A 23872-nucleotide genomic window follows, 5' to 3' on the forward strand; every position below is an offset into this window, starting at 1 on the left:
GCCCGCACCTAGGGAAACCTACCAAACCTGTGCATTATTGAAAACTAGAGACCTAGGGGAATCCAAGATGGGGTGACTTGTGGGGCTCTGACCAGGTTCTGTTACCCAGAATCCTTTGCAAATCTCAAATTTTGGCTAAAAAAACGCATTTTCCTCACATTTCGGTGACAGAAAGTTCTGGAATCAGAGAGGAGCCACAAATTTCCTTCCACCCAGCGTTCCCCTAAGTCTCCCGATAAAAATGATACCTCACTTGTGTGGGTAGGCCTAGCGCGTGCGACAGGATATGCCCCAAAACACAACGTGGACACATCACAGAAAACAGAGCTGTTTTTTGCAAAGTGCCTATCTGTAGATTTTGGCCTCTAGCTCAGCCGGCACCTAGGGAAACCTACCAAACCTGTGCATTTTTTAAAACTAGAGACCTAGGGGAATCCAAGATGGTGTGACTTGTGGGGCTCTGCCCAGGTTCTGGTGCCCAGAATCCTTTGCAAACCTCAAATTTTGGCTAAAAAAATGCATTTTCCTCACATTTCGGTGACAGAAAGTTGTAGAATCTGAGAGGAGCCACTCATTTCCTTCCACCTAGTTCCCCCAAGTCTCCCAATACAAATGATACCTCACTTGTGTGGGTAGGCCTAGTGCCTGCGACAGGATATGCCCCAAAACACAACGTGGACACATCACAGAAAACAGAGCTGTTTTTTGCAAAGTGCCTACCTGTAGATTTTGGCCTCTAGCTCAGCCGGCACCTAGGGCAACCTACCAAACCTGTGCATTTTTGAAAACTAGAGACCTAGGGAAATCCAAGATGGGGTGACTTGTGGGGCTCTGCCCAGCTTCTGGTACCCAGAATCCTTTGCAAACCTCAAATTTTGGCTAAAAAAATGCATTTTCCCCACATTTCGGTGACAGAAAGTTCTAGAATCTGAGAGGAGCCACAAATTTCCTTCCACCCAGCATTCCCCCAAGTCTCCCGATACAAATGATACCTCACTTGTGTGGGTAGGCCTAGCGCCTGCGACTGGATATGCCCCAAAACACAACGTGGACACATCACAGAAAACAGAGCTGTTTTTTGCAAAGTGCCTACCTGTAGATTTTGGCCTCTGACTCAACCGGCACCTAGGGAAACCTACCAAACCTGTGCATTTTTGAAAACTAGGGACCTAGGGGAATCCAAGATGGTGTGACTTGTGGGGCTCTGACCAGGTTCTGTTACCCAGAATCCTTTGCAAACCTCAAATTTTGGCTAAAAGAAATGCATTTTCCTCACATTTCGGTGACAGAAAGTTCTGGAATCTGAGAGGAGCCACAAATTTCCTTCCACCCAGCGTTCCGCCAAGTCTCCCGATAAAAATGATACCTCAGTTGTGTGGGTAGGCCTAGCGGCCGCGACAGGAGACGCCCCAAAACACAACGTGGACACATCCCATTTTTTTTTAAGAAAACAAAGCTGTTTTTTTTAAAGTGCCTACCTGTAGATTTTGGCCTCTAGCTCAGCCGGCACCTAGGGAAACCAACCAAACCTGTGCTTTTTTGAAAACTAGAGACCTAGGGGAATCCAAGATGGGGTGACTTGTGGGGCTCTGACCAGGTTCCGTTACCCAGAATCCTTTGCAAATCTCAAATTTTGGCTAAAAAAATGCATTTTCCTCACATTTCGGTGACAGAAAGTTTTGGAATCTGAGAGGAGCCACAAATTTCCTTCCACCCAGCGTTCCCCAGAGTCTCCCGATCAAAATGATACCTCAGTTGTGTGGGTAGGCCTAGCGCCTGCAACAGGATATGCCCCAAAACACAACGTGGACACATCCCATTTTTTTAAAGAAAATAGAGCTGTTTTTTGCAAAGTGCCTACCTGTAGGTTTTGGCCTCTAGCTCAGCCGGCACCTAGGGAAACCTACCAAACCTGTGCATTTTTGAAAACTAGAGACCTAGGGGAATCCAAGATGGGGTGGCTTGTGGGGCTCTGCCCAGGTTCTGGTGCCCAGAATCCTTTGCAAACCTCAAATTCTGGCTAAAAAAATGCATTTTCCTCACATTTCGGTGACAGAAAGTTGTAGAATCTGAGAGGAGCCACTAATTTCCTTCCACCCAGCGTTCCCCCAAGTCTCCCAATACAAATGATACCTCACTTGTGTGGGTAGGCCTAGTGCCCGCGACAGGATATGCCCCAAAACACAACGTGGACACATCACAGAAAACAGAGCTGTTTTTTGCAAAGTGCCTACCTGTAGATTTTGGCCTCTAGCTCAGCCGGCACCTAGGGCAACCTACCAAACCTGTGCATTTTTTAAAACTAGAGACCTAGGGAAATCCAAGATGGGGTGACTTGTGGGGCTCTGCCCAGCTTCTGGTACCCAGAATCCTTTGCAAACCTCAAATTTTGGCTAAAAAAATGCATTTTCCCCACATTTCGGTGACAGAAAGTTCTAGAATCTGAGAGGAGCCACAAATTTCCTTCCACACAGCATTCCCCCAAGTCTCCCGATCAAAATGATACCTCAGTTGTGTGCGTAGGCCTAGCGCCCGCGACAGGATATGCCCCAAAACACAACGTGGACACATCCCATTTTTTTAATGAAAACAGAGCTGTTTTTTGCAAAGTGCCTACCTGTAGATTTTGGCCTCTAGCTCAGCCGGCACCTAGGGCAACCTACCAAACCTGTGCATTTTTGAAAACTAGAGACCTAGGGGAATCCAAGATGGGGTGACTTGTGAGGCTCTGCCCAGGTTCTGGTGCACAGAATCCTTTGCAAACCTCAAATTTTGGCTAAAAAAATGCATTTTCCTCACATTTCGGTGACAGAAAGTTGTAGAATCTGAGAGGAGCCACTAATTTCCTTCCACCCAGCGTTTCCCCAAGTCTCCCAATACAAATGATACCTCACTTGTGTGGGTAGGCCTAGCGCCTGCGACAGGATATGCCCCAAAACACAACGTGGACACATCACAGAAAACAGAGCTGTTTTTTGCAAAGTGCCTACCTGTAGATTTTGGCCTCTAGCTCAGCCGGCACCTAGGGCAACCTACCAAACCTGTGCATTTTTGAAAACTAGAGACCTAGGGAAATCCAAGATGGGGTGACTTGTGGGGCTCTGCCCAGCTTCTGGTACCCAGAATCCTTTGCAAACCTCAAATTTTGGCTAAAAAAATGCATTTTCCCCACATTTCGGTGACAGAAAGTTCTAGAATCTGAGAGGAGCCACAAATTTCCTTCCACCCAGCATTCCCCCAAGTCTCCTGATACAAATGATACCTCACTTGTGTGGGTAGGCCTAGCGCCTGCGACTGGATATGCCCCAAAACACAACGTGGACACATCACAGAAAACAGAGCTGTTTTTTGCAAAGTGCCTACCTGTAGATTTTGGCCTCTGACTCAACCGGCACCTAGGGAAACCTACCAAACCTGTGCATTTTTTAAAACTAGAGACCTAGGGAAATCCAAGATGGGGTGACTTGTGGGGCTCTGCCCAGCTTCTGGTACCCAGAATCCTTTGCAAACCTCAAATTTTGGCTAAAAAAATGCATTTTCCCCACATTTCGGTGACAGAAAGTTCTAGAATCTGAGAGGAGCCACAAATTTCCTTCCACACAGCATTCCCCAAAGTCTCCCGATCAAAATGATACCTCAGTTGTGTGCGTAGGCCTAGCGCCCGCGACAGGATATGCCCCAAAACACAACGTGGACACATCCCATTTTTTTAATGAAAACAGAGCTGTTTTTTGCAAAGTGCCTACCTGTAGATTTTGGCCTCTAGCTCAGCCGGCACCTAGGGCAACCTACCAAACCTGTGCATTTTTGAAAACTAGAGACCTAGGGGAATCCAAGATGGGGTGACTTGTGAGGCTCTGCCCAGGTTCTGGTGCACAGAATCCTTTGCAAACCTCAAATTTTGGCTAAAAAAATGCATTTTCCTCACATTTCGGTGACAGAAAGTTGTAGAATCTGAGAGGAGCCACTAATTTCCTTCCACCCAGCGTTTCCCCAAGTCTCCCAATACAAATGATACCTCACTTGTGTGGGTAGGCCTAGCGCCTGCGACAGGATATGCCCCAAAACACAACGTGGACACATCACAGAAAACAGAGCTGTTTTTTGCAAAGTGCCTACCTGTAGATTTTGGCCTCTAGCTCAGCCGGCACCTAGGGCAACCTACCAAACCTGTGCATTTTTGAAAACTAGAGACCTAGGGAAATCCAAGATGGGGTGACTTGTGGGGCTCTGCCCAGCTTCTGGTACCCAGAATCCTTTGCAAACCTCAAATTTTGGCTAAAAAAATGCATTTTCCCCACATTTCGGTGACAGAAAGTTCTAGAATCTGAGAGGAGCCACAAATTTCCTTCCACCCAGCATTCCCCCAAGTCTCCTGATACAAATGATACCTCACTTGTGTGGGTAGGCCTAGCGCCTGCGACTGGATATGCCCCAAAACACAACGTGGACACATCACAGAAAACAGAGCTGTTTTTTGCAAAGTGCCTACCTGTAGATTTTGGCCTCTGACTCAACCGGCACCTAGGGAAACCTACCAAACCTGTGCATTTTTGAAAACTAGGGACCTAGGGGAATCCAAGATGGGGTGACTTGTGGGGCTCTGACCAGGTTCTGTTACCCAGAATCCTTTGCAAACCTCAAATTTTGGCTAAAAGAAATGCATTTTCCTCACATTTCGGTGACAGAAAGTTCTGGAATCTGAGAGGAGCCACAAATTTCCTTCCACCCAGCGTTCCGCCAAGTCTCCCGATAAAAATGATACCTCAGTTGTGTGGGTAGGCCTAGCGGCCGCGACAGGACTCACGCCAAAACACAACGTGGACACATCCCATTTTTTTAAAGAAAACAGAGCTGTTTTTTGCAAAGTGCCTACCTGTAGATTTTGGCCTCTAGCTCAGCCGGCACCTAGGGAAACCTACCAAACCTGTGCATTTGTGAAAACTAGAGACCTAGGGGAATCCAAGATGGGGTGACTTGTGAGGCTCTGCCCAGGTTCTGGTGCACAGAATCCTTTGCAAACCTCAAATTTTGGCTAAAAAAATGCATTTTCCTCACATTTCGGTGACAGAAAGTTGTAGAATCTGAGAGGAGCCACTAATTTCCTTCCACCCAGCGTTTCCCCAAGTCTCCCAGTACAAATGGTACCTCACTTGTGTGGGTAGGCCTAGCGCCTGCGACAGGATATGCCCCAAAACACAACGTGGACACATCACAGAAAACAGAGCTGTTTTTTGCAAAGTGCCTACCTGTAGATATTGGCCTCTGGCTCAGCCGGCACCTAGGGAAACCTACCAAACCTGTGCATTTTTGAAAACTAGGGACCTAGGGGAATCCAAGATGGGGTGACTTGTGGGGCTCTGACCAGGTTCTGTTACCCAGAATCCTTTGCAAACCTCAAATTTTGGCTAAAAGAAATTCATTTTCCTCACATTTCGGTGACAGAAAGTTCTGGAATCTGAGAGGAGCCACAAATTTCCTTCCACCCAGCGTTCCCCCAAGTCTCCCGATAAAAATGATACCTCAGTTGTGTGGGTAGGCCTAGCGGCAGCGACACGAGACGCCCCAAAACACAACGTGGACACATCCCATTTTTTTTAAGAAAACAGAGCTGTTTTTTGCAAAGTGCCTACCTGTAGATTTTGGCCTCTAGCTCAGCCCGCACCTAGGGAAACCTACCAAACCTGTGCATTATTGAAAACTAGAGACCTAGGGGAATCCAAGATGGGGTGACTTGTGGGGCTCTGACCAGGTTCTGTTACCCAGAATCCTTTGCAAATCTCAAATTTTGGCTAAAAAAACGCATTTTCCTCACATTTCGGTGACAGAAAGTTCTGGAATCAGAGAGGAGCCACAAATTTCCTTCCACCCAGCGTTCCCCTAAGTCTCCCGATAAATATTGATACCTCACTTGTGTGGGTAGGCCTAGCGCGTGCGACAGGATATGCCCCAAAACACAACGTGGACACATCACAGAAAACAGAGCTGTTTTTTGCAAAGTGCCTATCTGTAGATTTTGGCCTCTAGCTCAGACGGCACCTAGGGAAACCTACCAAACCTGTGCATTTTTTAAAACTAGAGACCTAGGGGAATCCAAGATGGTGTGACTTGTGGGGCTCTGCCCAGGTTCTGGTGCCCAGAATTCTTTGCAAACCTCAAATTTTGGCTAAAAAAATGCATTTTCATCACATTTCGGTGACAGAAAGTTGTAGAATCTGAGAGGAGCCACTAATTTCCTTCCACCCAGCGTTCCCCTAAGTCTCCCGATAAAAATGATACCTCACTTGTGTGGGTAGGCCTAGCGCGTGCGACAGGATATGCCCCAAAACACAACGTGGACACATCACAGAAAACAGAGCTGTTTTTTGCAAAGTGCCTACCTGTAGATTTTGGCCTCTAGCTCAGCCGGCACCTAGGGAAACCTACCAAACCTGTGCATTTTTTAAAACTAGAGACCTAGGGGAATCCAAGATGGTGTGACTTGTGGGGCTCTGCCCAGGTTCTGGTGCCCAGAATCCTTTGCAAACCTCAAATTTTGGCTAAAGAAATGCATTTTCCTCACATTTCGGTGACAGAAAGTTGTAGAATCTGAGAGGAGCCACTAATTTCCTTCCACCCAGCATTCCCCCAAGTCTCCCGATACAAATGATACCTCACTTGTGTGGGTAGGCCTAGCGCCTGCGACTGGATATGCCCCAAAACACAACGTGGACACATCACAGAAAACAGAGCTGTTTTTTGCAAAGTGCCTACCTGTAGATTTTGGCCTCTGACTCAACCGGCACCTAGGGAAACCTACCAAACCTGTGCATTTTTGAAAACTAGGGACCTAGGGGAATCCAAGATGGGGTGACTTGTGGGGCTCTGACCAGGTTCTGTTACCCAGAATCCTTTGCAAATGTCAAATTGTGGCTAAAAAAACGCATTTTCCTCACATTTCGGAGACAGAAAGTTCTGGAATCTGAGAGGAGCCACAAATTTCCTTCCACACAGCATTCCCCCAAGTCTCCCGATCAAAATGATACCTCAGTTGTGTGCGTAGGCCTAGCGCCCGCGACAGGATATGCCCCAAAACACAACGTGGACACATCCCATTTTTTTAATGAAAACAGAGCTGTTTTTTGCAAAGTGCCTACCTGTAGATTTTGGCCTCTAGCTCAGCCGGCACCTAGGGAAACCTACCAAACCTGTGCATTTGTGAAAACTAGAGACCTAGGGGAATCCAAGATGGGGTGACTTGTGAGGCTCTGCCCAGGTTCTGGTGCACAGAATCCTTTGCAAACCTCAAATTTTGGCTAAAAAAATGCATTTTCCCCACATTTCGGTGACAGAAAGTTCTAGAATCTGAGAGGAGCCACTAATTTCCTTCCACCCAGCGTTTCCCCAAGTCTCCCAATACAAATGGTACCTCACTTGTGTGGGTAGGCCTAGCGCCTGCGACAGGATATGCCCCAAAACACAACGTGGACACATCACAGAAAACAGAGCTGTTTTTTGCAAAGTGCCTACCTGTAGATATTGGCCTCTGGCTCAGCCGGCACCTAGGGAAACCTACCAAACCTGTGCATTTTTGAAAACTAGGGACCTAGGGGAATCCAAGATGGGGTGACTTGTGGGGCTCTGACCAGGTTCTGTTACCCAGAATCCTTTGCAAACCTCAAATTTTGGCTAAAAGAAATTCATTTTCCTCACATTTCGGTGACAGAAAGTTCTGGAATCTGAGAGGAGCCACAAATTTCCTTCCACCCAGCGTTCCCCCAAGTCTCCCGATAAAAATGATACCTCAGTTGTGTGGGTAGGCCTAGCGGCAGCGACACGAGACGCCCCAAAACACAACGTGGACACATCCCATTTTTTTTAAGAAAACAGAGCTGTTTTTTGCAAAGTGCCTACCTGTAGATTTTGGCCTCTAGCTCAGCCCGCACCTAGGGAAACCTACCAAACCTGTGCATTATTGAAAACTAGAGACCTAGGGGAATCCAAGATGGGGTGACTTGTGGGGCTCTGACCAGGTTCTGTTACCCAGAATCCTTTGCAAATCTCAAATTTTGGCTAAAAAAACGCATTTTCCTCACATTTCGGTGACAGAAAGTTCTGGAATCAGAGAGGAGCCACAAATTTCCTTCCACCCAGCGTTCCCCTAAGTCTCCCGATAAAAATGATACCTCACTTGTGTGGGTAGGCCTAGCGCGTGCGACAGGATATGCCCCAAAACACAACGTGGACACATCACAGAAAACAGAGCTGTTTTTTGCAAAGTGCCTATCTGTAGATTTTGGCCTCTAGCTCAGCCGGCACCTAGGGAAACCTACCAAACCTGTGCATTTTTTAAAACTAGAGACCTAGGGGAATCCAAGATGGTGTGACTTGTGGGGCTCTGCCCAGGATCTGGTGCCCAGAATCCTTTGCAAACCTCAAATTTTGGCTAAAAAAATGCATTTTCCTCACATTTCGGTGACAGAAAGTTGTAGAATCTGAGAGGAGCCACTCATTTCCTTCCACCTAGTTCCCCCAAGTCTCCCAATACAAATGATACCTCACTTGTGTGGGTAGGCCTAGTGCCTGCGACAGGATATGCCCCAAAACACAACGTGGACACATCACAGAAAACAGAGCTGTTTTTTGCAAAGTGCCTACCTGTAGATTTTGGCCTCTAGCTCAGCCGGCACCTAGGGCAACCTACCAAACCTGTGCATTTTTGAAAACTAGAGACCTAGGGAAATCCAAGATGGGGTGACTTGTGGGGCTCTGCCCAGCTTCTGGTACCCAGAATCCTTTGCAAACCTCAAATTTTGGCTAAAAAAATGCATTTTCCCCACATTTCGGTGACAGAAAGTTCTAGAATCTGAGAGGAGCCACAAATTTCCTTCCACCCAGCATTCCCCCAAGTCTCCCGATACAAATGATACCTCACTTGTGTGGGTAGGCCTAGCGCCTGCGACTGGATATGCCCCAAAACACAACGTGGACACATCACAGAAAACAGAGCTGTTTTTTGCAAAGTGCCTACCTGTAGATTTTGGCCTCTGACTCAACCGGCACCTAGGGAAACCTACCAAACCTGTGCATTTTTGAAAACTAGGGACCTAGGGGAATCCAAGATGGTGTGACTTGTGGGGCTCTGACCAGGTTCTGTTACCCAGAATCCTTTGCAAACCTCAAATTTTGGCTAAAAGAAATGCATTTTCCTCACATTTCGGTGACAGAAAGTTCTGGAATCTGAGAGGAGCCACAAATTTCCTTCCACCCAGCGTTCCGCCAAGTCTCCCGATAAAAATGATACCTCAGTTGTGTGGGTAGGCCTAGCGGCCGCGACAGGAGACGCCCCAAAACACAACGTGGACACATCCCATTTTTTTTTAAGAAAACAAAGCTGTTTTTTTTAAAGTGCCTACCTGTAGATTTTGGCCTCTAGCTCAGCCGGCACCTAGGGAAACCAACCAAACCTGTGCTTTTTTGAAAACTAGAGACCTAGGGGAATCCAAGATGGGGTGACTTGTGGGGCTCTGACCAGGTTCCGTTACCCAGAATCCTTTGCAAATCTCAAATTTTGGCTAAAAAAATGCATTTTCCTCACATTTCGGTGACAGAAAGTTTTGGAATCTGAGAGGAGCCACAAATTTCCTTCCACCCAGCGTTCCCCAGAGTCTCCCGATCAAAATGATACCTCAGTTGTGTGGGTAGGCCTAGCGCCTGCAACAGGATATGCCCCAAAACACAACGTGGACACATCCCATTTTTTTAAAGAAAATAGAGCTGTTTTTTGCAAAGTGCCTACCTGTAGGTTTTGGCCTCTAGCTCAGCCGGCACCTAGGGAAACCTACCAAACCTGTGCATTTTTGAAAACTAGAGACCTAGGGGAATCCAAGATGGGGTGGCTTGTGGGGCTCTGCCCAGGTTCTGGTGCCCAGAATCCTTTGCAAACCTCAAATTCTGGCTAAAAAAATGCATTTTCCTCACATTTCGGTGACAGAAAGTTGTAGAATCTGAGAGGAGCCACTAATTTCCTTCCACCCAGCGTTCCCCCAAGTCTCCCAATACAAATGATACCTCACTTGTGTGGGTAGGCCTAGTGCCCGCGACAGGATATGCCCCAAAACACAACGTGGACACATCACAGAAAACAGAGCTGTTTTTTGCAAAGTGCCTACCTGTAGATTTTGGCCTCTAGCTCAGCCGGCACCTAGGGCAACCTACCAAACCTGTGCATTTTTTAAAACTAGAGACCTAGGGAAATCCAAGATGGGGTGACTTGTGGGGCTCTGCCCAGCTTCTGGTACCCAGAATCCTTTGCAAACCTCAAATTTTGGCTAAAAAAATGCATTTTCCCCACATTTCGGTGACAGAAAGTTCTAGAATCTGAGAGGAGCCACAAATTTCCTTCCACACAGCATTCCCCCAAGTCTCCCGATCAAAATGATACCTCAGTTGTGTGCGTAGGCCTAGCGCCCGCGACAGGATATGCCCCAAAACACAACGTGGACACATCCCATTTTTTTAATGAAAACAGAGCTGTTTTTTGCAAAGTGCCTACCTGTAGATTTTGGCCTCTAGCTCAGCCGGCACCTAGGGCAACCTACCAAACCTGTGCATTTTTGAAAACTAGAGACCTAGGGGAATCCAAGATGGGGTGACTTGTGAGGCTCTGCCCAGGTTCTGGTGCACAGAATCCTTTGCAAACCTCAAATTTTGGCTAAAAAAATGCATTTTCCTCACATTTCGGTGACAGAAAGTTGTAGAATCTGAGAGGAGCCACTAATTTCCTTCCACCCAGCGTTTCCCCAAGTCTCCCAATACAAATGATACCTCACTTGTGTGGGTAGGCCTAGCGCCTGCGACAGGATATGCCCCAAAACACAACGTGGACACATCACAGAAAACAGAGCTGTTTTTTGCAAAGTGCCTACCTGTAGATTTTGGCCTCTAGCTCAGCCGGCACCTAGGGCAACCTACCAAACCTGTGCATTTTTGAAAACTAGAGACCTAGGGAAATCCAAGATGGGGTGACTTGTGGGGCTCTGCCCAGCTTCTGGTACCCAGAATCCTTTGCAAACCTCAAATTTTGGCTAAAAAAATGCATTTTCCCCACATTTCGGTGACAGAAAGTTCTAGAATCTGAGAGGAGCCACAAATTTCCTTCCACCCAGCATTCCCCCAAGTCTCCTGATACAAATGATACCTCACTTGTGTGGGTAGGCCTAGCGCCTGCGACTGGATATGCCCCAAAACACAACGTGGACACATCACAGAAAACAGAGCTGTTTTTTGCAAAGTGCCTACCTGTAGATTTTGGCCTCTGACTCAACCGGCACCTAGGGAAACCTACCAAACCTGTGCATTTTTTAAAACTAGAGACCTAGGGAAATCCAAGATGGGGTGACTTGTGGGGCTCTGCCCAGCTTCTGGTACCCAGAATCCTTTGCAAACCTCAAATTTTGGCTAAAAAAATGCATTTTCCCCACATTTCGGTGACAGAAAGTTCTAGAATCTGAGAGGAGCCACAAATTTCCTTCCACACAGCATTCCCCAAAGTCTCCCGATCAAAATGATACCTCAGTTGTGTGCGTAGGCCTAGCGCCCGCGACAGGATATGCCCCAAAACACAACGTGGACACATCCCATTTTTTTAATGAAAACAGAGCTGTTTTTTGCAAAGTGCCTACCTGTAGATTTTGGCCTCTAGCTCAGCCGGCACCTAGGGCAACCTACCAAACCTGTGCATTTTTGAAAACTAGAGACCTAGGGGAATCCAAGATGGGGTGACTTGTGAGGCTCTGCCCAGGTTCTGGTGCACAGAATCCTTTGCAAACCTCAAATTTTGGCTAAAAAAATGCATTTTCCTCACATTTCGGTGACAGAAAGTTGTAGAATCTGAGAGGAGCCACTAATTTCCTTCCACCCAGCGTTTCCCCAAGTCTCCCAATACAAATGATACCTCACTTGTGTGGGTAGGCCTAGCGCCTGCGACAGGATATGCCCCAAAACACAACGTGGACACATCACAGAAAACAGAGCTGTTTTTTGCAAAGTGCCTACCTGTAGATTTTGGCCTCTAGCTCAGCCGGCACCTAGGGCAACCTACCAAACCTGTGCATTTTTGAAAACTAGAGACCTAGGGAAATCCAAGATGGGGTGACTTGTGGGGCTCTGCCCAGCTTCTGGTACCCAGAATCCTTTGCAAACCTCAAATTTTGGCTAAAAAAATGCATTTTCCCCACATTTCGGTGACAGAAAGTTCTAGAATCTGAGAGGAGCCACAAATTTCCTTCCACCCAGCATTCCCCCAAGTCTCCTGATACAAATGATACCTCACTTGTGTGGGTAGGCCTAGCGCCTGCGACTGGATATGCCCCAAAACACAACGTGGACACATCACAGAAAACAGAGCTGTTTTTTGCAAAGTGCCTACCTGTAGATTTTGGCCTCTGACTCAACCGGCACCTAGGGAAACCTACCAAACCTGTGCATTTTTGAAAACTAGGGACCTAGGGGAATCCAAGATGGGGTGACTTGTGGGGCTCTGACCAGGTTCTGTTACCCAGAATCCTTTGCAAACCTCAAATTTTGGCTAAAAGAAATGCATTTTCCTCACATTTCGGTGACAGAAAGTTCTGGAATCTGAGAGGAGCCACAAATTTCCTTCCACCCAGCGTTCCGCCAAGTCTCCCGATAAAAATGATACCTCAGTTGTGTGGGTAGGCCTAGCGGCCGCGACAGGACTCACGCCAAAACACAACGTGGACACATCCCATTTTTTTAAAGAAAACAGAGCTGTTTTTTGCAAAGTGCCTACCTGTAGATTTTGGCCTCTAGCTCAGCCGGCACCTAGGGAAACCTACCAAACCTGTGCATTTGTGAAAACTAGAGACCTAGGGGAATCCAAGATGGGGTGACTTGTGAGGCTCTGCCCAGGTTCTGGTGCACAGAATCCTTTGCAAACCTCAAATTTTGGCTAAAAAAATGCATTTTCCTCACATTTCGGTGACAGAAAGTTGTAGAATCTGAGAGGAGCCACTAATTTCCTTCCACCCAGCGTTTCCCCAAGTCTCCCAGTACAAATGGTACCTCACTTGTGTGGGTAGGCCTAGCGCCTGCGACAGGATATGCCCCAAAACACAACGTGGACACATCACAGAAAACAGAGCTGTTTTTTGCAAAGTGCCTACCTGTAGATATTGGCCTCTGGCTCAGCCGGCACCTAGGGAAACCTACCAAACCTGTGCATTTTTGAAAACTAGGGACCTAGGGGAATCCAAGATGGGGTGACTTGTGGGGCTCTGACCAGGTTCTGTTACCCAGAATCCTTTGCAAACCTCAAATTTTGGCTAAAAGAAATTCATTTTCCTCACATTTCGGTGACAGAAAGTTCTGGAATCTGAGAGGAGCCACAAATTTCCTTCCACCCAGCGTTCCCCCAAGTCTCCCGATAAAAATGATACCTCAGTTGTGTGGGTAGGCCTAGCGGCAGCGACACGAGACGCCCCAAAACACAACGTGGACACATCCCATTTTTTTTAAGAAAACAGAGCTGTTTTTTGCAAAGTGCCTACCTGTAGATTTTGGCCTCTAGCTCAGCCCGCACCTAGGGAAACCTACCAAACCTGTGCATTATTGAAAACTAGAGACCTAGGGGAATCCAAGATGGGGTGACTTGTGGGGCTCTGACCAGGTTCTGTTACCCAGAATCCTTTGCAAATCTCAAATTTTGGCTAAAAAAACGCATTTTCCTCACATTTCGGTGACAGAAAGTTCTGGAATCAGAGAGGAGCCACAAATTTCCTTCCACCCAGCGTTCCCCTAAGTCTCCCGATAAATATTGATACCTCACTTGTGTGGGTAGGCCTAGCGCGTGCGACAGGATATGCCCCAAAACACAACGTGGACACATCACAGAAAACAGAGCTGTTTTTTGCAAAGTGCCTATCTGTAGATTTTGGCCTCTAGCTCAGACGGCACCTAGGGAAACCTACCAAACCTGTGCATTTTTTAAAACTAGAGACCTAGGGGAATCCAAGATGGTGTGACTTGTGGGGCTCTGCCCAGGTTCTGGTGCCCAGAATTCTTTGCAAACCTCAAATTTTGGCTAAAAAAATGCATTTTCATCACATTTCGGTGACAGAAAGTTGTAGAATCTGAGAGGAGCCACTAATTTCCTTCCACCCAGCGTTCCCCTAAGTCTCCCGATAAAAATGATACCTCACTTGTGTGGGTAGGCCTAGCGCGTGCGACAGGATATGCCCCAAAACACAACGTGGACACATCACAGAAAACAGAGCTGTTTTTTGCAAAGTGCCTACCTGTAGATTTTGGCCTCTAGCTCAGCCGGCACCTAGGGAAACCTACCAAACCTGTGCATTTTTTAAAACTAGAGACCTAGGGGAATCCAAGATGGTGTGACTTGTGGGGCTCTGCCCAGGTTCTGGTGCCCAGAATCCTTTGCAAACCTCAAATTTTGGCTAAAGAAATGCATTTTCCTCACATTTCGGTGACAGAAAGTTGTAGAATCTGAGAGGAGCCACTAATTTCCTTCCACCCAGCATTCCCCCAAGTCTCCCGATACAAATGATACCTCACTTGTGTGGGTAGGCCTAGCGCCTGCGACTGGATATGCCCCAAAACACAACGTGGACACATCACAGAAAACAGAGCTGTTTTTTGCAAAGTGCCTACCTGTAGATTTTGGCCTCTGACTCAACCGGCACCTAGGGAAACCTACCAAACCTGTGCATTTTTGAAAACTAGGGACCTAGGGGAATCCAAGATGGGGTGACTTGTGGGGCTCTGACCAGGTTCTGTTACCCAGAATCCTTTGCAAATGTCAAATTGTGGCTAAAAAAACGCATTTTCCTCACATTTCGGAGACAGAAAGTTCTGGAATCTGAGAGGAGCCACAAATTTCCTTCCACACAGCATTCCCCCAAGTCTCCCGATCAAAATGATACCTCAGTTGTGTGCGTAGGCCTAGCGCCCGCGACAGGATATGCCCCAAAACACAACGTGGACACATCCCATTTTTTTAATGAAAACAGAGCTGTTTTTTGCAAAGTGCCTACCTGTAGATTTTGGCCTCTAGCTCAGCCGGCACCTAGGGAAACCTACCAAACCTGTGCATTTGTGAAAACTAGAGACCTAGGGGAATCCAAGATGGGGTGACTTGTGAGGCTCTGCCCAGGTTCTGGTGCACAGAATCCTTTGCAAACCTCAAATTTTGGCTAAAAAAATGCATTTTCCCCACATTTCGGTGACAGAAAGTTCTAGAATCTGAGAGGAGCCACTAATTTCCTTCCACCCAGCGTTTCCCCAAGTCTCCCAATACAAATGGTACCTCACTTGTGTGGGTAGGCCTAGCGCCTGCGACAGGATATGCCCCAAAACACAACGTGGACACATCACAGAAAACAGAGCTGTTTTTTGCAAAGTGCCTACCTGTAGATATTGGCCTCTGGCTCAGCCGGCACCTAGGGAAACCTACCAAACCTGTGCATTTTTGAAAACTAGGGACCTAGGGGAATCCAAGATGGGGTGACTTGTGGGGCTCTGACCAGGTTCTGTTACCCAGAATCCTTTGCAAACCTCAAATTTTGGCTAAAAGAAATTCATTTTCCTCACATTTCGGTGACAGAAAGTTCTGGAATCTGAGAGGAGCCACAAATTTCCTTCCACCCAGCGTTCCCCCAAGTCTCCCGATAAAAATGATACCTCAGTTGTGTGGGTAGGCCTAGCGGCAGCGACACGAGACGCCCCAAAACACAACGTGGACACATCCCATTTTTTTTAAGAAAACAGAGCTGTTTTTTGCAAAGTGCCTACCTGTAGATTTTGGCCTCTAGCTCAGCCCGCACCTAGGGAAACCTACCAAACCTGTGCATTATTGAAAACTAGAGACCTAGGGGAATCCAAGATGGGGTGACTTGTGGGGCTCTGACCAGGTTCTGTTACCCAGAATCCTTTGCAAATCTCAAATTTTGGCTAAAAAAACGCATTTTCCTCACATTTCGGTGACAGAAAGTTCTGGAATCAGAGAGGAGCCACAAATTTCCTTCCACCCAGCGTTCCCCTAAGTCTCCCGATAAAAATGATACCTCACTTGTGTGGGTAGGCCTAGCGCGTGCGACAGGATATGCCCCAAAACACAACGTGGACACATCACAGAAAACAGAGCTGTTTTTTGCAAAGTGCCTATCTGTAGATTTTGGCCTCTAGCTCAGCCGGCACCTAGGGAAACCTACCAAACCTGTGCATTTTTTAAAACTAGAGACCTAGGGGAATCCAAGATGGTGTGACTTGTGGGGCTCTGCCCAGGTTCTGGTGCCCAGAATCCTTTGCAAACCTCAAATTTTGGCTAAAAAAATGCATTTTCCTCACATTTCGGTGACAGAAAGTTGTAGAATCTGAGAGGAGCCACTCATTTCCTTCCACCTAGTTCCCCCAAGTCTCCCAATACAAATGATACCTCACTTGTGTGGGTAGGCCTAGTGCCTGCGACAGGATATGCCCCAAAACACAACGTGGACACATCACAGAAAACAGAGCTGTTTTTTGCAAAGTGCCTACCTGTAGATTTTGGCCTCTAGCTCAGCCGGCACCTAGGGCAACCTACCAAACCTGTGCATTTTTGAAAACTAGAGACCTAGGGAAATCCAAGATGGGGTGACTTGTGGGGCTCTGCCCAGCTTCTGGTACCCAGAATCCTTTGCAAACCTCAAATTTTGGCTAAAAAAATGCATTTTCCCCACATTTCGGTGACAGAAAGTTCTAGAATCTGAGAGGAGCCACAAATTTCCTTCCACCCAGCATTCCCCCAAGTCTCCCGATACAAATGATACCTCACTTGTGTGGGTAGGCCTAGCGCCTGCGACTGGATATGCCCCAAAACACAACGTGGACACATCACAGAAAACAGAGCTGTTTTTTGCAAAGTGCCTACCTGTAGATTTTGGCCTCTGACTCAACCGGCACCTAGGGAAACCTACCAAACCTGTGCATTTTTGAAAACTAGGGACCTAGGGGAATCCAAGATGGTGTGACTTGTGGGGCTCTGACCAGGTTCTGTTACCCAGAATCCTTTGCAAACCTCAAATTTTGGCTAAAAGAAATGCATTTTCCTCACATTTCGGTGACAGAAAGTTCTGGAATCTGAGAGGAGCCACAAATTTCCTTCCACCCAGCGTTCCGCCAAGTCTCCCGATAAAAATGATACCTCAGTTGTGTGGGTAGGCCTAGCGGCCGCGACAGGAGACGCCCCAAAACACAACGTGGACACATCCCATTTTTTTTTAAGAAAACAAAGCTGTTTTTTTTAAAGTGCCTACCTGTAGATTTTGGCCTCTAGCTCAGCCGGCACCTAGGGAAACCAACCAAACCTGTGCTTTTTTGAAAACTAGAGACCTAGGGGAATCCAAGATGGGGTGACTTGTGGGGCTCTGACCAGGTTCCGTTACCCAGAATCCTTTGCAAATCTCAAATTTTGGCTAAAAAAATGCATTTTCCTCACATTTCGGTGACAGAAAGTTTTGGAATCTGAGAGGAGCCACAAATTTCCTTCCACCCAGCGTTCCCCAGAGTCTCCCGATCAAAATGATACCTCAGTTGTGTGGGTAGGCCTAGCGCCTGCAACAGGATATGCCCCAAAACACAACGTGGACACATCCCATTTTTTTAAAGAAAATAGAGCTGTTTTTTGCAAAGTGCCTACCTGTAGGTTTTGGCCTCTAGCTCAGCCGGCACCTAGGGAAACCTACCAAACCTGTGCATTTTTGAAAACTAGAGACCTAGGGGAATCCAAGATGGGGTGGCTTGTGGGGCTCTGCCCAGGTTCTGGTGCCCAGAATCCTTTGCAAACCTCAAATTCTGGCTAAAAAAATGCATTTTCCTCACATTTCGGTGACAGAAAGTTGTAGAATCTGAGAGGAGCCACTAATTTCCTTCCACCCAGCGTTCCCCCAAGTCTCCCAATACAAATGATACCTCACTTGTGTGGGTAGGCCTAGTGCCCGCGACAGGATATGCCCCAAAACACAACGTGGACACATCACAGAAAACAGAGCTGTTTTTTGCAAAGTGCCTACCTGTAGATTTTGGCCTCTAGCTCAGCCGGCACCTAGGGCAACCTACCAAACCTGTGCATTTTTTAAAACTAGAGACCTAGGGAAATCCAAGATGGGGTGACTTGTGGGGCTCTGCCCAGCTTCTGGTACCCAGAATCCTTTGCAAACCTCAAATTTTGGCTAAAAAAATGCATTTTCCCCACATTTCGGTGACAGAAAGTTCTAGAATCTGAGAGGAGCCACAAATTTCCTTCCACACAGCATTCCCCCAAGTCTCCCGATCAAAATGATACCTCAGTTGTGTGCGTAGGCCTAGCGCCCGCGACAGGATATGCCCCAAAACACAACGTGGACACATCCCATTTTTTTAATGAAAACAGAGCTGTTTTTTGCAAAGTGCCTACCTGTAGATTTTGGCCTCTAGCTCAGCCGGCACCTAGGGCAACCTACCAAACCTGTGCATTTTTGAAAACTAGAGACCTAGGGGAATCCAAGATGGGGTGACTTGTGAGGCTCTGCCCAGGTTCTGGTGCACAGAATCCTTTGCAAACCTCAAATTTTGGCTAAAAAAATGCATTTTCCTCACATTTCGGTGACAGAAAGTTGTAGAATCTGAGAGGAGCCACTAATTTCCTTCCACCCAGCGTTTCCCCAAGTCTCCCAATACAAATGATACCTCACTTGTGTGGGTAGGCCTAGCGCCTGCGACAGGATATGCCCCAAAACACAACGTGGACACATCACAGAAAACAGAGCTGTTTTTTGCAAAGTGCCTACCTGTAGATTTTGGCCTCTAGCTCAGCCGGCACCTAGGGCAACCTACCAAACCTGTGCATTTTTGAAAACTAGAGACCTAGGGAAATCCAAGATGGGGTGACTTGTGGGGCTCTGCCCAGCTTCTGGTACCCAGAATCCTTTGCAAACCTCAAATTTTGGCTAAAAAAATGCATTTTCCCCACATTTCGGTGACAGAAAGTTCTAGAATCTGAGAGGAGCCACAAATTTCCTTCCACCCAGCATTCCCCCAAGTCTCCTGATACAAATGATACCTCACTTGTGTGGGTAGGCCTAGCGCCTGCGACTGGATATGCCCCAAAACACAACGTGGACACATCACAGAAAACAGAGCTGTTTTTTGCAAAGTGCCTACCTGTAGATTTTGGCCTCTGACTCAACCGGCACCTAGGGAAACCTACCAAACCTGTGCATTTTTGAAAACTAGGGACCTAGGGGAATCCAAGATGGGGTGACTTGTGGGGCTCTGACCAGGTTCTGTTACCCAGAATCCTTTGCAAACCTCAAATTTTGGCTAAAAGAAATGCATTTTCCTCACATTTCGGTGACAGAAAGTTCTGGAATCTGAGAGGAGCCACAAATTTCCTTCCACCCAGCGTTCCGCCAAGTCTCCCGATAAAAATGATACCTCAGTTGTGTGGGTAGGCCTAGCGGCCGCGACAGGACTCACGCCAAAACACAACGTGGACACATCCCATTTTTTGAAAGAAAACAGAGCTGTTTTTTGCAAAGTGCCTACCTGTAGATTTTGGCCTCTAGCTCAGCCGGCACCTAGGGAAACCTACCAAACCTGTGCATTTGTGAAAACTAGAGACCTAGGGGAAACCAAGATGGGGTGACTTGTGAGGCTCTGCCCAGGTTCTGGTGCACAGAATCCTTTGCAAACCTCAAATTTTGGCTAAAAAAATGCATTTTCCTCACATTTCGGTGACAGAAAGTTGTAGAATCTGAGAGGAGCCACTAATTTCCTTCCACCCAGCGTTTCCCCAAGTCTCCCAGTACAAATGGTACCTCACTTGTGTGGGTAGGCCTAGCGCCTGCGACAGGATATGCCCCAAAACACAACGTGGACACATCACAGAAAACAGAGCTGTTTTTTGCAAAGTGCCTACCTGTAGATATTGGCCTCTGGCTCAGCCGGCACCTAGGGAAACCTACCAAACCTGTGCATTTTTGAAAACTAGGGACCTAGGGGAATCCAAGATGGGGTGACTTGTGGGGCTCTGACCAGGTTCTGTTACCCAGAATCCTTTGCAAACCTCAAATTTTGGCTAAAAGAAATTCATTTTCCTCACATTTCGGTGACAGAAAGTTCTGGAATCTGAGAGGAGCCACAAATTTCCTTCCACCCAGCGTTCCCCCAAGTCTCCCGATAAAAATGATACCTCAGTTGTGTGGGTAGGCCTAGCGGCAGCGACACGAGACGCCCCAAAACACAACGTGGACACATCCCATTTTTTTTAAGAAAACAGAGCTGTTTTTTGCAAAGTGCCTACCTGTAGATTTTGGCCTCTAGCTCAGCCCGCACCTAGGGAAACCTACCAAACCTGTGCATTATTGAAAACTAGAGACCTAGGGGAATCCAAGATGGGGTGACTTGTGGGGCTCTGACCAGGTTCTGTTACCCAGAATCCTTTGCAAATCTCAAATTTTGGCTAAAAAAACGCATTTTCCTCACATTTCGGTGACAGAAAGTTCTGGAATCAGAGAGGAGCCACAAATTTCCTTCCACCCAGCGTTCCCCTAAGTCTCCCGATAAATATTGATACCTCACTTGTGTGGGTAGGCCTAGCGCGTGCGACAGGATATGCCCCAAAACACAACGTGGACACATCACAGAAAACAGAGCTGTTTTTTGCAAAGTGCCTATCTGTAGATTTTGGCCTCTAGCTCAGACGGCACCTAGGGAAACCTACCAAACCTGTGCATTTTTTAAAACTAGAGACCTAGGGGAATCCAAGATGGTGTGACTTGTGGGGCTCTGCCCAGGTTCTGGTGCCCAGAATTCTTTGCAAACCTCAAATTTTGGCTAAAAAAATGCATTTTCATCACATTTCGGTGACAGAAAGTTGTAGAATCTGAGAGGAGCCACTAATTTCCTTCCACCCAGCGTTCCCCTAAGTCTCCCGATAAAAATGATACCTCACTTGTGTGGGTAGGCCTAGCGCGTGCGACAGGATATGCCCCAAAACACAACGTGGACACATCACAGAAAACAGAGCTGTTTTTTGCAAAGTGCCTACCTGTAGATTTTGGCCTCTAGCTCAGCCGGCACCTAGGGAAACCTACCAAACCTGTGCATTTTTTAAAACTAGAGACCTAGGGGAATCCAAGATGGTGTGACTTGTGGGGCTCTGCCCAGGTTCTGGTGCCCAGAATCCTTTGCAAACCTCAAATTTTGGCTAAAGAAATGCATTTTCCTCACATTTCGGTGACAGAAAGTTGTAGAATCTGAGAGGAGCCACTAATTTCCTTCCACCCAGCATTCCCCCAAGTCTCCCGATACAAATGATACCTCACTTGTGTGGGTAGGCCTAGCGCCTGCGACTGGATATGCCCCAAAACACAACGTGGACACATCACAGAAAACAGAGCTGTTTTTTGCAAAGTGCCTACCTGTAGATTTTGGCCTCTGACTCAACCGGCACCTAGGGAAACCTACCAAACCTGTGCATTTTTGAAAACTAGGGACCTAGGGGAATCCAAGATGGGGTGACTTGTGGGGCTCTGACCAGGTTCTGTTACCCAGAATCCTTTGCAAATGTCAAATTGTGGCTAAAAAAACGCATTTTCCTCACATTTCGGAGACAGAAAGTTCTGGAATCTGAGAGGAGCCACAAATTTCCTTCCACACAGCATTCCCCCAAGTCTCCCGATCAAAATGATACCTCAGTTGTGTGCGTAGGCCTAGCGCCCGCGACAGGATATGCCCCAAAACACAACGTGGACACATCCCATTTTTTTAATGAAAACAGAGCTGTTTTTTGCAAAGTGCCTACCTGTAGATTTTGGCCTCTAGCTCAGCCGGCACCTAGGGAAACCTACCAAACCTGTGCATTTGTGAAAACTAGAGACCTAGGGGAATCCAAGATGGGGTGACTTGTGAGGCTCTGCCCAGGTTCTGGTGCACAGAATCCTTTGCAAACCTCAAATTTTGGCTAAAAAAATGCATTTTCCCCACATTTCGGTGACAGAAAGTTCTAGAATCTGAGAGGAGCCACTAATTTCCTTCCACCCAGCGTTTCCCCAAGTCTCCCAATACAAATGGTACCTCACTTGTGTGGGTAGGCCTAGCGCCTGCGACAGGATATGCCCCAAAACACAACGTGGACACATCACAGAAAACAGAGCTGTTTTTTGCAAAGTGCCTACCTGTAGATATTGGCCTCTGGCTCAGCCGGCACCTAGGGAAACCTACCAAACCTGTGCATTTTTGAAAACTAGGGACCTAGGGGAATCCAAGATGGGGTGACTTGTGGGGCTCTGACCAGGTTCTGTTACCCAGAATCCTTTGCAAACCTCAAATTTTGGCTAAAAGAAATTCATTTTCCTCACATTTCGGTGACAGAAAGTTCTGGAATCTGAGAGGAGCCACAAATTTCCTTCCACCCAGCGTTCCCCCAAGTCTCCCGATAAAAATGATACCTCAGTTGTGTGGGTAGGCCTAGCGGCAGCGACACGAGACGCCCCAAAACACAACGTGGACACATCCCATTTTTTTTAAGAAAACAGAGCTGTTTTTTGCAAAGTGCCTACCTGTAGATTTTGGCCTCTAGCTCAGCCCGCACCTAGGGAAACCTACCAAACCTGTGCATTATTGAAAACTAGAGACCTAGGGGAATCCAAGATGGGGTGACTTGTGGGGCTCTGACCAGGTTCTGTTACCCAGAATCCTTTGCAAATCTCAAATTTTGGCTAAAAAAACGCATTTTCCTCACATTTCGGTGACAGAAAGTTCTGGAATCAGAGAGGAGCCACAAATTTCCTTCCACCCAGCGTTCCCCTAAGTCTCCCGATAAAAATGATACCTCACTTGTGTGGGTAGGCCTAGCGCGTGCGACAGGATATGCCCCAAAACACAACGTGGACACATCACAGAAAACAGAGCTGTTTTTTGCAAAGTGCCTATCTGTAGATTTTGGCCTCTAGCTCAGCCGGCACCTAGGGAAACCTACCAAACCTGTGCATTTTTTAAAACTAGAGACCTAGGGGAATCCAAGATGGTGTGACTTGTGGGGCTCTGCCCAGGTTCTGGTGCCCAGAATCCTTTGCAAACCTCAAATTTTGGCTAAAAAAATGCATTTTCCTCACATTTCGGTGACAGAAAGTTGTAGAATCTGAGAGGAGCCACTCATTTCCTTCCACCTAGTTCCCCCAAGTCTCCCAATACAAATGATACCTCACTTGTGTGGGTAGGCCTAGTGCCTGCGACAGGATATGCCCCAAAACACAACGTGGACACATCACAGAAAACAGAGCTGTTTTTTGCAAAGTGCCTACCTGTAGATTTTGGCCTCTAGCTCAGCCGGCACCTAGGGCAACCTACCAAACCTGTGCATTTTTGAAAACTAGAGACCTAGGGAAATCCAAGATGGGGTGACTTGTGGGGCTCTGCCCAGCTTCTGGTACCCAGAATCCTTTGCAAACCTCAAATTTTGGCTAAAAAAATGCATTTTCCCCACATTTCGGTGACAGAAAGTTCTAGAATCTGAGAGGAGCCACAAATTTCCTTCCACCCAGCATTCCCCCAAGTCTCCCGATACAAATGATACCTCACTTGTGTGGGTAGGCCTAGCGCCTGCGACTGGATATGCCCCAAAACACAACGTGGACACATCACAGAAAACAGAGCTGTTTTTTGCAAAGTGCCTACCTGTAGATTTTGGCCTCTGACTCAACCGGCACCTAGGGAAACCTACCAAACCTGTGCATTTTTGAAAACTAGGGACCTAGGGGAATCCAAGATGGTGTGACTTGTGGGGCTCTGACCAGGTTCTGTTACCCAGAATCCTTTGCAAACCTCAAATTTT

This window comes from Pleurodeles waltl, unplaced genomic scaffold (genome assembly GCF_031143425.1).
Source record: "Pleurodeles waltl isolate 20211129_DDA unplaced genomic scaffold, aPleWal1.hap1.20221129 scaffold_80, whole genome shotgun sequence".
In the NCBI taxonomy this organism is placed as follows: domain Eukaryota; kingdom Metazoa; phylum Chordata; class Amphibia; order Caudata; family Salamandridae; genus Pleurodeles; species Pleurodeles waltl.